The sequence below is a fragment of the Pistacia vera genome, unplaced genomic scaffold (assembly GCF_008641045.1).
Source record: "Pistacia vera cultivar Batoury unplaced genomic scaffold, PisVer_v2 Contig535, whole genome shotgun sequence".
NCBI lineage: Eukaryota > Viridiplantae > Streptophyta > Magnoliopsida > Sapindales > Anacardiaceae > Pistacia > Pistacia vera.
Window position 1 is genome coordinate 21,679 of NW_022196374.1, and position 13,448 is coordinate 35,126.

A 13,448-nucleotide genomic window follows, 5' to 3' on the forward strand; every position below is an offset into this window, starting at 1 on the left:
TTTATGCGAAGAGCGAGACGTCAACCAGTGGTTCCTGTTGATCTTGAGCTTGAGAGAACCATTAGACGACGTAACAGAGAGAGAAGAGAAAGAGAGGGTTTAGTTGTAGAAATAGAAGAAATAGTTATTGAAATGGCTGAACCAGAAAACAGGACACTGAGGGAATTTTCAGTTCCCACAGTGAATAGTAGTGGGTCGAGTATTACTAGACCTACAGTGCAAGCAAACAATTTCAAAATCAAGCCGGCAATCATTAAGATGATCCAACAGTCGGTTAGATTTAATGGAGATTTGAAGGAAGACCCAAATCAGCATATTGCAAATTTCTTAGAAATTTGTGACACCTTCAAGTCAAATGGAGTGTCGGATGATGCTATTAGGCTAAGATTGTTCCCATTCTCATTGGGAGATAAAGCCAAGGGGTGGTTAATGGCATTACCACCGGGAACAATAACAACTTGGAATGAGCTAGCACAGAAATTCCTTACCAAGTTCTTTCCTCCAGCTAAGTCAGCAAAATTGAGAAATGATATCACATCATTTCTACAAGAGGATTCCGAGTCATTGTATGAGGCTTGGGAAAGATACAAGGAGTTAATAAGGAAGTGTCCACACCATGGGTTGCCAGTTTGGCTTCAAGTCCAAACGTTCTACAATGGGTTGATGGGTAATGTGCAAACCATGGTGGATGCAGCTTCAGGAGGGGCCTTGCAGAATAAGACACCAGAGGAGGCTTATGAGTTGTTTGAGGTTTTGGCAAGTAACAATTATCAAAGACCTAATGAGAGAGCAACATCAAGGAAATCTTCGGGTCTTCATGAAATTGATGCCTTTACAGCCATCTCAGCCCAACTCACAGCACTTCAAAAACAGTTGGAAACTATGCAGGTAAACTCTGTACAAGCACCTCAACTAATGTGTGATTTTTGTGCAGGGAACCATGTGAGCAGCGAGTGTCAAGTTGGGAACACATTTGCTTGGTCATCTTCATCAACGGAGCAAGTAAATTACTTGGTAGGAAATCAAAGACAACCAAACAACCTGTTCTCCAACACATTCAACCCGGGATGGAGAAATCATCCAAATCTGGCTTGGGGAAATCAGAACCAGCAAAATACTCAATGGAACCAGAGAACAGTTCCAAATAACCAACCAGGGGTGACTAATCAACTGGGAGATCAAAGAGTGTCGAAGTTGGAGGATATGTTTGAGAAATTTATGCAGGAAACCACGGGATTCATGAATGAGACGAGGACGAATTTCAGAAATCAAGGGGCGTCCATTCGGAATCTCTAGGTACAGATGGGCCAATTGGCCGAGAAGCTTAATGATAGACCGCAGGGGTCTCTACCAAGCAACACGGTGACTAACCCACGTGAGCAAGTAAATGCAATTTCGTTGAGAAGTGGGAGAGTTGTAGAAGAGGTGAGAGATCCAAGGAAAGAGGAAACTTCATCAAAGAAGAATGAAGATTCTGATGAGGAAATTGATGAAGAAATTGAAGCTGAAGAGAAACCACCCAGCCTAAGTAAAGATGAGCAGAAGCAGGAAGAAGGGAAAAAGAAAAAGGAAGAGAAATTGCCATTCCCCAAGATTCCACCAGAGTTGGCACATCACACACCACCCGTACCCTTTCCTCAAAGACTCAGAAAAGAAAATCAGGATAAGCAGTTTATTAAATTTCTTGATGTTTTTAAAAAACTGCAGATTAACATTCCTTTTGCTGATGCATTGCAACAGATGCCGAGCTACGCGAAATTTCTTAGAGAAATTTTATCGAACAAGAGGAAGCTAGAAGATAAGGAAACGGTGATGCTTACGGAGGAGTGCAGTGCCATTCTCTAGAAGAAGCTGCCCCCGAAACTCAAAGATCCAGGGAGTTTTACTATCCCTTGCACTATAGGAGATATCACCTTTGATCGAGTTTTATGTGACCTAGGTGCTAGCATTAACCTTATGCCTTTTTCTGTTTTCAGGAAACTAGGAATTAGTGAGGTTAAGCCGACAACCATATGTTTGCAACTTGCAGATCGATCAATAAAGCATCCGAAAGGCATTGTGGAAGATGTGTTGATTAAGGTGGACAAGTTTATTTTTCTTGCTGACTTCTTTGTGTTGGACATGGAAGAAGACAAAGAGATTCCTCTTATCCTGGGACGACCATTCCTAGCCCACGGAAGAGCTTTAATCGACGTTCAAGAAGGGAAGTTGATCATGAGGATGCAGATGAACAAAAAACATTTAATGTCCTGAATCAATTAAAGCTCTACCTAAACAAGAGTCGTGTTTAAAAATCGATGTGGTGGATTAGTCAAGAATTGAGCCCTTCCAATTGAATAATCCTAAGGTGGAAATTGAGAACTGCATTGTAAAACCGAATAAGTTCGGAAATGAGGATAATGACGGAAGAGGTTGCACAAAATTCTAGTCAAGCCGCGATTGAGAATAAGTTCGAATAAGGAAAGGTAACTGGGATCAAAAAGGGTGAAGTAAAGCCAAGAAAACAGAAGGCAGTAGGTGAGAAGAGTCGAGCTACCAAAGTTATGACAAGGGATGGAAATGGGTAGTGAAACTTCAAAAGGCCACTGTGTGGAGAAGATCATTGGCAAAAGAAGCTCCAGTACAAGGGAAATTTTCGGGATGTGATGTACTTGGATAGTCCGGGCTAACTTAAAGGATTGAGAGAGTCGAGCTTTCGAATATAAACAAGCGCTTCTTGGGAGGCAACCCAAGTGTTTTAACTTTTTGCTTTTCATTTTGGTTGTTCGATTTTGTTTAATTTCATTATGAGTTTTTATAAATTTTATTGTTTTGTTTTTTTTATGTTTTTGTTTTTTTGGTGTTTCAGGTGAAGTCTTAGCCGAAGAAAAGGTATGAAAATTTTCCAGACTTCGCCGAGGCGAAGAATCATTCTTCGCCGCGGCGAAGAAACCTGAAAATAAGGGTTAGCTCCTGGATGTTTCTGTAATAGCCACCTCTACTCAAATACTCATAATGAAATACATATAAATAATATATAAGAAATTGGGCCCAAATTTTTTTTTTCTTTATTTACTATATATATATTTATAATATTCTTTACAACATATACATTTACACAAAAATATAATGTGTACAAAAGTCATCAAAAACATAATAGACAGTGTAACCGCTTTCTCTCGAGCGCCGACGTCCATCGACCGTGTCCTCACCTAGATCCTGCAAAACATAGGAAAACAACGGGGTGAGCAATAAAATATTGCTCAGTAAGTAAATCCTCTACTCATCTATCCCCGTAACTCTCTCTCTCTAATTATTTCCTTACAACTTCTATTAACTTCTTTGGGACTTCTCTCTCTCTTTCTCTTTCTTAGAACTCTTTTCTATTAACTCTTTAATAAGTCACGGCCCCATCTACCGGGGGCACGGTCGGGACTCACTCCCACTCTACGTGACCTTACTCGTTCTAGCGATCGGACTCGGTTATGTATAGATTCGGAACCCTGGCCAGTGAGTGTATAATCTCTCTCTTGGGTACTCGGGTATAGCCCTCATCCGATGCACTCTCAAGGGCTACACCATTTCTCTATCTCATACTCCTGCGCTCTTCAATGCGGCGTACATGTGGGGATACTCTACCCATACTCACGGGTTCCCCATCGCACCAACCTACTCTATTCTCTTCTCTACTATATCTCAAACTACTTCTTGAGTGTATAAATAAATGTGTATAGATAGCTCATGCTCACTAATGCACTTTTGAAATGCCAAATACAAGATTTCTCAAAATAGTCATTCTGCACAGGTCACACTAAAAAGGCCATAACTTGTGGTATACACCTCGGATTGCTACGGTTTGGTCTCTTTTAAAGCTTAGAAACAGGGCTATAAATTCTAGTTTTGGTCTCAGCCCAGTTCAACCACGTAAGATGCCCAAAAATTACTTAGAAAGTCACGGTAGTGACAGGGCAGATTTCACCAGGCATTTCATCAAGCAACTCATGTGCATAAAACCACTCTACTAAAATTAATACTATACTTCATTCTCTAGCCATCCAAAATGGGGGAAAACTCCCTCATATACTCATAATCCCTGCCAAGAAAAGCACTTCCAAATAGGTTCACACAACATCTCTCAAACTTCATCTCAAATTCCATTTTTCATCACACATCAAAAACACTTCTCATATAATAATTCGTCTCAAACAATTCTCAACAACATAACATACTTATACAAGCATACATCTCTATTCAACTTACATCTCTACTCAAAACTTAGCAAACTCAAGTTGGTAGGATTTACTTACCTTGTGGAAAGGTGACTTCTTTAACACTTTTCCTTTCCTTTGTGTCTTGTCTTCTCCTACAACTCAAAACAACAACAAGAACAACCAAATAAGACTTCACTATAACATAAGAAAACTACATCTAAAGCATGAATCCTTACCTTAGGATGCTTTAGATGAAATCTTACCAAATTTACTCAAAAGCTCTCTTAATCCCTTGGAAATCTTGGAAGATTGGATGGAGAAATTGAGAGAAATAAGGCAAATGGAAGAGGCGGTGGAATGAATGAATAAAGGGTTTCTCTACACTTTAACTCTTTTTAGCTCATATTATAAGCATCCTTTCCCATTTTGCCCTTGCCCTTGCCCTTCCTTAGAAATTCCATCTATATCCTTTGATTCTTTACAACTCACACCCCCATTCAAACACAATCTCTACTAAATTTCCTTACATTTTACTCCCCACTTTTCCTACTAAAGGGGTAGAATGGTCATTGTGCCCCAAAGAAGAATTCTCTGAAAACTCAAGAAACTTTTATTAGGCTCGTCGCCGCGGCGAAGAACTTTCCGTCGCCCCGCGAAATAGGGCAGAACCTACCGTGGGTGCAGCTTTCCTCGCCGCGGCGAAGCTTCTTCTTCGCCCCAGTGAAGATTGGATTTCCAAACTCATCAAAAATCAACCAATTTCAAGACAAAACAATCAACCAACTCAATTGAAATTGAAACAGTAAACTTTTAACTAATACAACAAATCTTAAATACGTGTCTCAAGTGGGATATTACATTTTCGCAGCGGCGAAGAAGGTGAATTAAATTTGTGAAAATTTGGCCAAGGCATTCGCCGCGGAGAAGAAATTTCTTCGCCGGGGTGAAGAAAGCCTTGTATCCTTGGGAAGTTTTCGCCCAGCAGAGAATTTTTCTTCGCCGGGCGAAACCTGGGAAATTTTTAGGGTTCATGAACGAAGAAGTCGCCACGGCGACGAAGCTTTTCTATAAATACTCACTTTCTTTTTCATTCTTCACGCCGCCTTGCATGTTCACTTGAGAGAGAATTTTTCAAACTTCCATCTTTTGCTTCCCTAGTGCTTTTCAACCAATTTTTTTACTCCATAACATTCCTAAACACCAAAACAACCCGTTTCAACAACATTTTCACGAAAATTCACAAAAAATTTGAATAAAAAATTTGGGCTTTTCAATCTGGGTTGTTTTCGGTTCAATTAGTGGCAAATACTACTTCATTTTGGTAAGATCTCAATAACCACAAGCTTTTTATCGAAAAATTTCAAGTTTCTAATCATAGATCTGAGAATTTTATTGCGATTGCTTTGTGAATTTGGGTGATTTTGAGTTGTGATATTGATGAAGAAGGTAGTTTGTGCATTAACTGATTATTAGGAGTGTGGGTTTTGAATTTTTGGAGTGTTTGTGTGAATTGAAAATTTGAAGTTTGGGGGGGAATTGAGAATTTTTGGAAGTGTTGGTTGTTTTTGCAGGATTGACTTAATTTTGGTGAACAACTAGGTCTGATGTTTTTTGGGTGATTTTTTTTTGTGGATTGAAGTTAAGTTGGAACAATGGCTCTGAAAGTTAAGCAACCATACAAGGGCAAGAGTAAGAGCAAAGGGAAGAGTGTTGACAACCGGTTTGTGAATGATGAGGCCCGCAAAAGGTATGAGGCGGCAATTCAAAGAAAGGATAAGGGGATTATTCTGGAGCGTGGTTTAACCGTTATCAGGCCTTTGACTGGAGTAGATGGAGACATTAGGACATGTTTTTGCGAGCTTCTGAGCAGTTGGCTGTTGAGCCGCTAGTAAGGCAATTCTATGCCAATCTCCCGGAGTGTAAGGAAGATAGTTGTTTTGTAAGAGGGGAGGAAGTGCCATTTACGGGGAAGGAGATCAATGATTTCTTTCACTGCCTGAAATACTCAGTGATGAGTATGTGCAGTTCAAGAGATCACGGATTGATGATAGCTTAATCCTTCCAGTTATTGCAAAACCGGGTGCAGAGTGGGCAGTGTCAAAGAAACAGAAAAAGACTCTTAAGGGCACGCAGTTGACACCGATAGCTCGGCTGTGGCAATACTTTGTCTGTCCGAAATAATGCCGAATCGCACTACAGCACCGTGAGTTATGAGAAGGCAATGCTGCTCTACTCGATTGCCACAGGGAAGAGTATTGATGTGGGGGACATGATTTTAACAGCATCAAGCAGCAGCAAAACCGGGGCGAGGAAGTTACGGTTTCCGCATCTCATCACAGCCCTAGGCCTTAAAGCTTGAGTCAAGGTTCAGGATGACGAGCACCGCATTCATGCTGCTCCAATTTAGACTCAGAATATTACAAGAAACACCTTGACGTTCGGAATTGCGCAACCAGAGCAGGGGCAAAAAGGCAGAGAACAAGCCTAGTCACATCATCCAGCTCCACAGGTTCACAGAAACAGATGATGCAGGAAATGATGGGCTTAATGAAATACATGAAGAGACGTCAGGATTGGATGGTAGAGCAGACTGAGATGATGCATGAGCTGCTGACGAATAGCTTCAAGGAGCTCAACGTTGACACTTCCGCAATCAATGGGCCGACTGGAACTTGGATGAGTGGATGGACTCCGAGGAAGAAGAGGAAGATGAGGAAGAAGAGAAGACGAGGAGAACAAGATTTAACCAGAGCACCTGTTTTGATTTTGTTTTGTTTATTTGTTTTCATTTAATTTTGTGTCCATTTGAAACATTAAACTCAGTTTTATTTTGGTTGTGGATTTTGTTAGTTGAAAAAAAAATCAAAACTAGTTTAAGGGTATATTGGCTGGAAACCCGTAACTGCCTTAAAAACTGCCTAGCAGTACTTGGCGACTTTTGGTTTAACAACGCCACGGACTTAAACTGAAAAAAAAAAAAAAAAGGATTTTTTTTTTAGTATTGTTTTTTTTAGTTGTTGTTTGCCGATGATGAAGTGTACAAATCAGGATGAGAATTGGGTTGTTGAAATTTTATTGTTGAGAAATGTTAAGCATTGCTTCAAGTTATGTTTATTGACTGGATTTTGATTGAGGTGTGTTGAGTGGTTCAACCACCATTTTCATTTTTTTGGGCATGTTAGATTCATTTTATGTGATTAGGCGAAGTTGATAATGTTGGTGGACTCTAGAACCTAGTAGAGAAGTGCTTGAGGCGAAATTCTAGGATTAGACATGGTTGAGAAGATGATTTAGGCTGTTCGAAACGTTTGAGCCTTTCTAGCCGACCCATGAAATTAATTTCCCATAGTCACCATTTGAGCTGTTTAAATTTTATTGTTTTACTTTTTTCTTGGAAATAACAGAATTGTCCAATCCTTATGCCCTAAACACTTTATCGTACCCTTAGGAGAATTCGGTCCTAATGCAAACGAAAGAGTGGTGAATAAGCCAAAAGAATAGTTGGGGGTTGGGAGAAGAGAAATAAAAATAAAAGAGGTAGTCACCTCAATTCAATGATTGTTGTTTTATGCTTTGTTAAAAAAAAAAAAAAAAAAAAAGTATTTTGTTTAAGGGTATACCGGTTGGAAACCGAACCCGCTTAAAAACTGCCTAGCAGTACTTGGCAACTCTGGTGTAACAACGCCACGTACACCTTAAAGAAGCCCCCGCATTTATGGTTTCGGGAATAAGAAAAATGAAAGTTTCGAGGGTGGTGAATTAGCAGACATTTCAATTGGTGGTTAAGAAGAAGTGGAGTTGATTAGACGTTAGCGTTTGCATTAAGAAAAGAGTTTTCTTACTTTGTGATTCCTATCCTTTTTGTTGGAACCGACTAACCGAGGCTAACGTTACAAACCTTAAAGACCTTTTGATTCTCATTTTTGTTTAGTCCCATTAGTGGAGAGTAGTTCGATATAGGCTTATGGAGTCCGTCACCATTTGAAAACTTTACATTTTTGCATAAAATAATCCGGGAAGTTGAAATGTGGATTGAAGTGGGGATCACCTACTTGGTGGACCGATTGAGGAAGACTGTCGATAATGCTTATAACTCTTGGAGTGTTGAATATTTCCTTATTATAATTTTCAACAACTTTTGAGGCTTGTGCAATTTCTAGGCAATTGTTTGTTGAATTTGAGTCTTTGTAGTTTTGTCATTTTCCAGTTTTGTTGTGTTTTGTGTTTTTGTCATTGTTTATGTTTTGCTTTCGTGGTTTTGTACTATGCTCGGGGCGAGCATATCTTTAGTTTGGGGGTATTTGATAATCCGTGGATTATACAGTTTTCTTTAGTCTTTTTATTCGGATCAAGTACTTTGTGGTGCATTTTGACCTGAATTGTGTATTCTTTACATTTTGTGTTCAGGTTAAAATGGACAATTTATGCAAATAAGGACAAAATTGAAAGTTTTTGACTCAAAAGTTTGTGGATCTCAGAAGTTAGGAGAGTTCTGAAGCAGGAGAAAGCACGATGAGGCTTGTTCCAAAGGGAGAGCATCGAGAATCGAAGAAGGAATCGAAGAAGCAGTAGAGTGGCAGTTTTGTAATTTCAGAAACTCGTCAAATAGCTTTTGCCCCGGCGAAGTGCGCCAGGACGCTCCAGATCTGTTTCTTCTTCGTCGCGGCAATGGTATTATTTGCAGTGTTTAAACGCACAGTTTTACTTTGTGCGTGTTTTTGGGCAAGGTAAAAAGGAAAACTAAGCCTTTTGTCCAAGAGTCTTCGTTTAGGTTAAACAGCTTTTACATATTCTTTGGATGAGTTTTTGATGCGATTTTGGATTGTAACAAGGTGAAGATTCGATTCTAACTAAGGGATTCATCTTTTGGGAGATTCTTATCTTTTATCTCAGTTTCATTATGTTGAACTTGATTTTTCTGTTTTGTTTTTGTATTGTAATTTAGCTATGAACTAACCATTTTTGAGTTAGGGTTTTGATTGTAGTTTGGATTTTATGGGTTAAGTGTTGATTGTTTTACTTTCCTTGAGTAGCTTTGGTTGTGTGTTCTCTGAGTTTTAATGAATTGTGATGAACATGAGAGATTGAGAAATGAGTCAGTTATGCTTCTTGGGTAATACCATTATAATATTGGATGCGAGAATAGATTCAAGAATTAATGAAATCATTGTAGGATTCTTTTGCTAATGAGTTCGGAAGTGTAATCTTCAAATTATGGGTGCGGAAGGTTATAAGGATGAATAGGAAAATAGCCGAGAGGGTATGTTTAACATCTTAGTGAGTTCGATTTACAACAATTGCGTATGAATGTGATTGTAGTGTAATTTTTAGGTTTAACCCATAAAATCCAAATGAAGTCAAAACCCTACCTATTTTACTTGAATTGATTATCCTGTTTTAATATTGCACTCTTAGTTAAATTTTAGTTTAAAATTTATTGTTAAGTTAATAGCATTAGCTCCCATCAATCCAAAGAAGTCTTTGCTTCAACTTGATAACATTAGTAGATTTGTGCTTAGCTAACAATCCTCGTGGGAACACGATACTCTACTATCACTTTATTACTTGTGTGACTAGTATACTTGTACATTTGATGTTGAGATTGAGAAAGAGTCATGTTATGTTCTGGGTAATCACCATTATAATATTGAGATAGGATGATTCAAGAATTATGAAATCATTGTGGATTCTTTTGCTTAATAGTTGGAATTGTTAATCTCAAATTGTTGGGTGCGGAAGGTTAATAAGGATGAATAGGAAAATATAGCCCGAGAGGGTATGTTTAACTCTTAGTGAGTTCGATTACAACAATTGCGTATGAATGTGATTGTAGTGCATTTTTGTTTAACCCATAAATCCAAATGAAGTCAAAACCCTACCATTTTACTTGAATTGATTATCCGTGTTTAATATTAAACTCTTAGTTAATTTAGTTTAAAATTTATTGTTAAGTTTATTGCAATTAGCTCCCATCAATCCAAAGAAGTCGTTTGCTTCAACTTGATAACATAGTAGACGTGCTTAGTAACAATCCCGTGGGAACATACTCTATTTACACTTTATTACTTTGTGCGACTAGTATACTTGCTACATTTGCATGTTGAGATTGAGAAATGAGTCATGTTAGAGATAGATTCAAGAATTAATGAAATCATTGTAGGATCTTTTGCTTAATGAGTTCGGATTGTAATCTTCAAATTGTTGGGTGCGGAAGGTTAATAAGGAGATAGGAAAACATAGCCCGAGAGGGTATGTTTAATCTTAGTGAGTTCGATTTACAACAATTGCGTATGAATGTGATTGTAGTGTAATTTTAGGTTTAACCCATAAAATCCAAATGAAGTCAAAACCCTACCTATTTTACTTGAATTGATTATCGTGTTTTAATATTGCACTCTTAGTTACATTTGAGTTTAAAATTTATGTAAGTTTAATTGCAATTAGCTCCATCAATCCAAAGAAGTCCTTTGCTTAACTTGATAACATTAGTAGACTAGCTTAGCTAACAATTCTCGTGGGAACGATACTCTACTTATCACTTTATTACTTTGTGGACTAGTATACTTGCTACATTTGCATGTTGAGATGAGAAATGAGTCATGTTATCTTTTGGGTAATCACCATATAATATTGGATGCTAGAGATTGATTCAAGAATTAATGAAATCATTGTAGGATTTTTTGCTTAATGAGTTCGAAATTGTTAATCTTAAATTGTTGGGTGAGAAGGTTATAGATGATAGGAAAAAATAGCCCGAGAGGGTATGTTTAACTTAGTGAGTTCGATTACAACCATTGCGTATGAATGTGATTGTAGTGTAATTTTTAGGTTTACCCATAAAATCCAAATGAAGTCAAAACTTACCTGTTACTTGAATTGATTATCCGTGTTTTAATATTGCACTCTTAGTTAAATTTTAGTTTAAAATTTATTGTTAAGTTTAATAGCAATTAGCTCCATCAATCCAAAGAAGTCTTGCTTCAACTTGATAACATTAGTAGACTTAGTGCTTAGCTAACAATCCTTGTGGGAATGATACTCTACTTATCACTTTATTACTTGTGCGACTAGTATACTTGCTACATTTGCATGTGAGATTGAGAAATGAGTCATGTTATGCTTCTTGGGTAATCACCATTATAATATTGGATGCTAGAGATAGATTCAAGAATTAATGAAATCATTGTAGGATTCTTTTGCTTAATGAGTTCGGAATTGTTAATCTTCAAATTGTTGGGTGCGGAAGGTTGATTAGGAAAACATAGCCCGAGAGGGTATGTTTAACATCTTAGTGAGTTCGATTTACAACCATTGCGTATGAATGTGATTGTAGTGTAATTTTTAGGTTTAACCCATAAAATCCAAATGAAGTCAAAACCCTACCTATTTTACTTGAATTGATTATCCGTGTTTTAATATTGCACTCTTAGTCAAATTTTAGTTTAAAATTTATTGTTAAGTTTAATAGCAATTAGCTCCCATCAATCCAAAGAAGTCGTTTGCTTCAACTTGATAACATTAGTAGACTTAGTGCTTAGCTAACAATCCTCGTGGGAATGATACTCTACTTATCACTTTATTACTTTGTGCGACTAGTATACTTGCTACATTTGCATGTTGTATGAAACACGCATCAGCTATGTGAGTAGATTTATGAGTAATCCTAGAAAATGTCATTGGGAGTTAGTGAAATGGATTCTAAGATATGTTAGGGGGTCAATCTCAACAGGGATTGTGTACAACAAAAGACAAGATCAAATGAATTTCATTATGGGATGTGTTGATGCTGATTATGTTGGGAATCTTGATAATAGGAAGTCAATGACTGGCTTTGTGTTTTCTTTATGGAGTAATCTGGTTTGTTGGAAAGCAAATTTGTAGGCTATTGTGAATTTATCAACTATAGAAGCTAAGTACATTGCATTCACAAAAGCCGCAAAGGAAGTAATTTCACTCAAAGGAATGCTCAGTGCACTGTGGTTCATTCAGACACAGATACCAATCAAAAGTGATAGCCAGAGTGCTATTTTTCTATGCAAAAATCAAGCTTTCCATGAGAGATCGAACCACATTGATGCGAGGTTGCACTTCATCAAAAACATGATTGAAGAGAAAGTTATCAAGGTGGAGAAAATTCCTGGAAAAGAGAACCCAGCAGACATGTTAACCAAAGTTGTTACTTAGGATAAACTAAAGCTCTTTAAGGGCCTGCTTCATGTTTGAGTAAAATGAAGAGAAGTTTCTAGGGTAGTAAGGAATGGGAAAGTCAGATGCCAAGGTGGCAATTTGTGATGATGTAGCACCTAACTTGGACTTTTATCTCATGTGGCGTCACAATACTAAGTAAGTTGGTCAAAGCATTTTTTAAAGGAAGACGAAGGGCGTTTGTGGTATTCTTCAAAGACCAAAACTGATTTGGGTCTCATTTCTTCTCAATTTTTCTCTTGGTTACAGTGAGAGAAAATCTGTTGCAAATGGAGATTGAGGTGGAGCATTGGAGATCGCCAGATGAATCAAACGGCTTTGGTGAGGACTTGTCATATGGTTTATTACACAATTGTCTCCTTTTTCTTTGTATAAATGTCTTATGATCTTTTGTATTTGGATGTATGAGAGGTGAGGCAAGGGTGTTCACGAATGATTCATAGAGGGTATTCTGGGTTTCTTTGTATACTACGGGGTGTGTAAAACTCTGTAAGTTTACCATTGATTAGTGATTTCTTGCTGCTCTGGAGAGTGGATGTAGGTAATCAATTTGATTACTAAACCACTATAATTTCTATGTTCCTTTCTCTATTTTTATGCTTTCCATATTTCATTATTATTGTTATGTTTTCTGTGAATTTGCTTTAAGATTGCTGAGTTTCCGAACTGTCAAGGATTTAGCCTGATTTTAACCAAATCCTTGACAATCTTAAAACTGTCAGGATTTTTTTTTTTTTTTTTTTTTTTGTAAATTATTTTAACTAGTTTATTTTCCTGGTTATTACCAATTAAATTATGGAATAGTGCAACCAAATTATTCATAATATTCCTCACGCAACAACAATTATCACAAATCAACAATAAATTTAAACATTCAACAATCTATCAATTAATTTATTGAATGGTACATATATTACTGTTGCTCTTATTAAACAAAATTGAATAATAGTATAAGTTTTAAAATATAGCAAAAACAACTATAAAAGATTAAAAGTAGATAAATTTATATACATGAATAAAAGATCCATGGCATTAGTGCATCAATAATTAAAT

The 13,448-nt window shown here is 37.3% G+C and overlaps 1 non-coding gene across 1 annotated transcript; it reads right to left on the reverse strand.

Moving 5' to 3' along the window:
- Positions 1–516: 516 nt before the first annotated feature.
- Positions 517–623, reverse strand: LOC116107398. The gene has a single exon (XR_004124459.1). It is a non-coding gene; the product is annotated as a small nucleolar RNA R71 (small nucleolar RNA).
- Between the last annotated feature and the right edge of the window lie 12,825 nt (positions 624–13,448).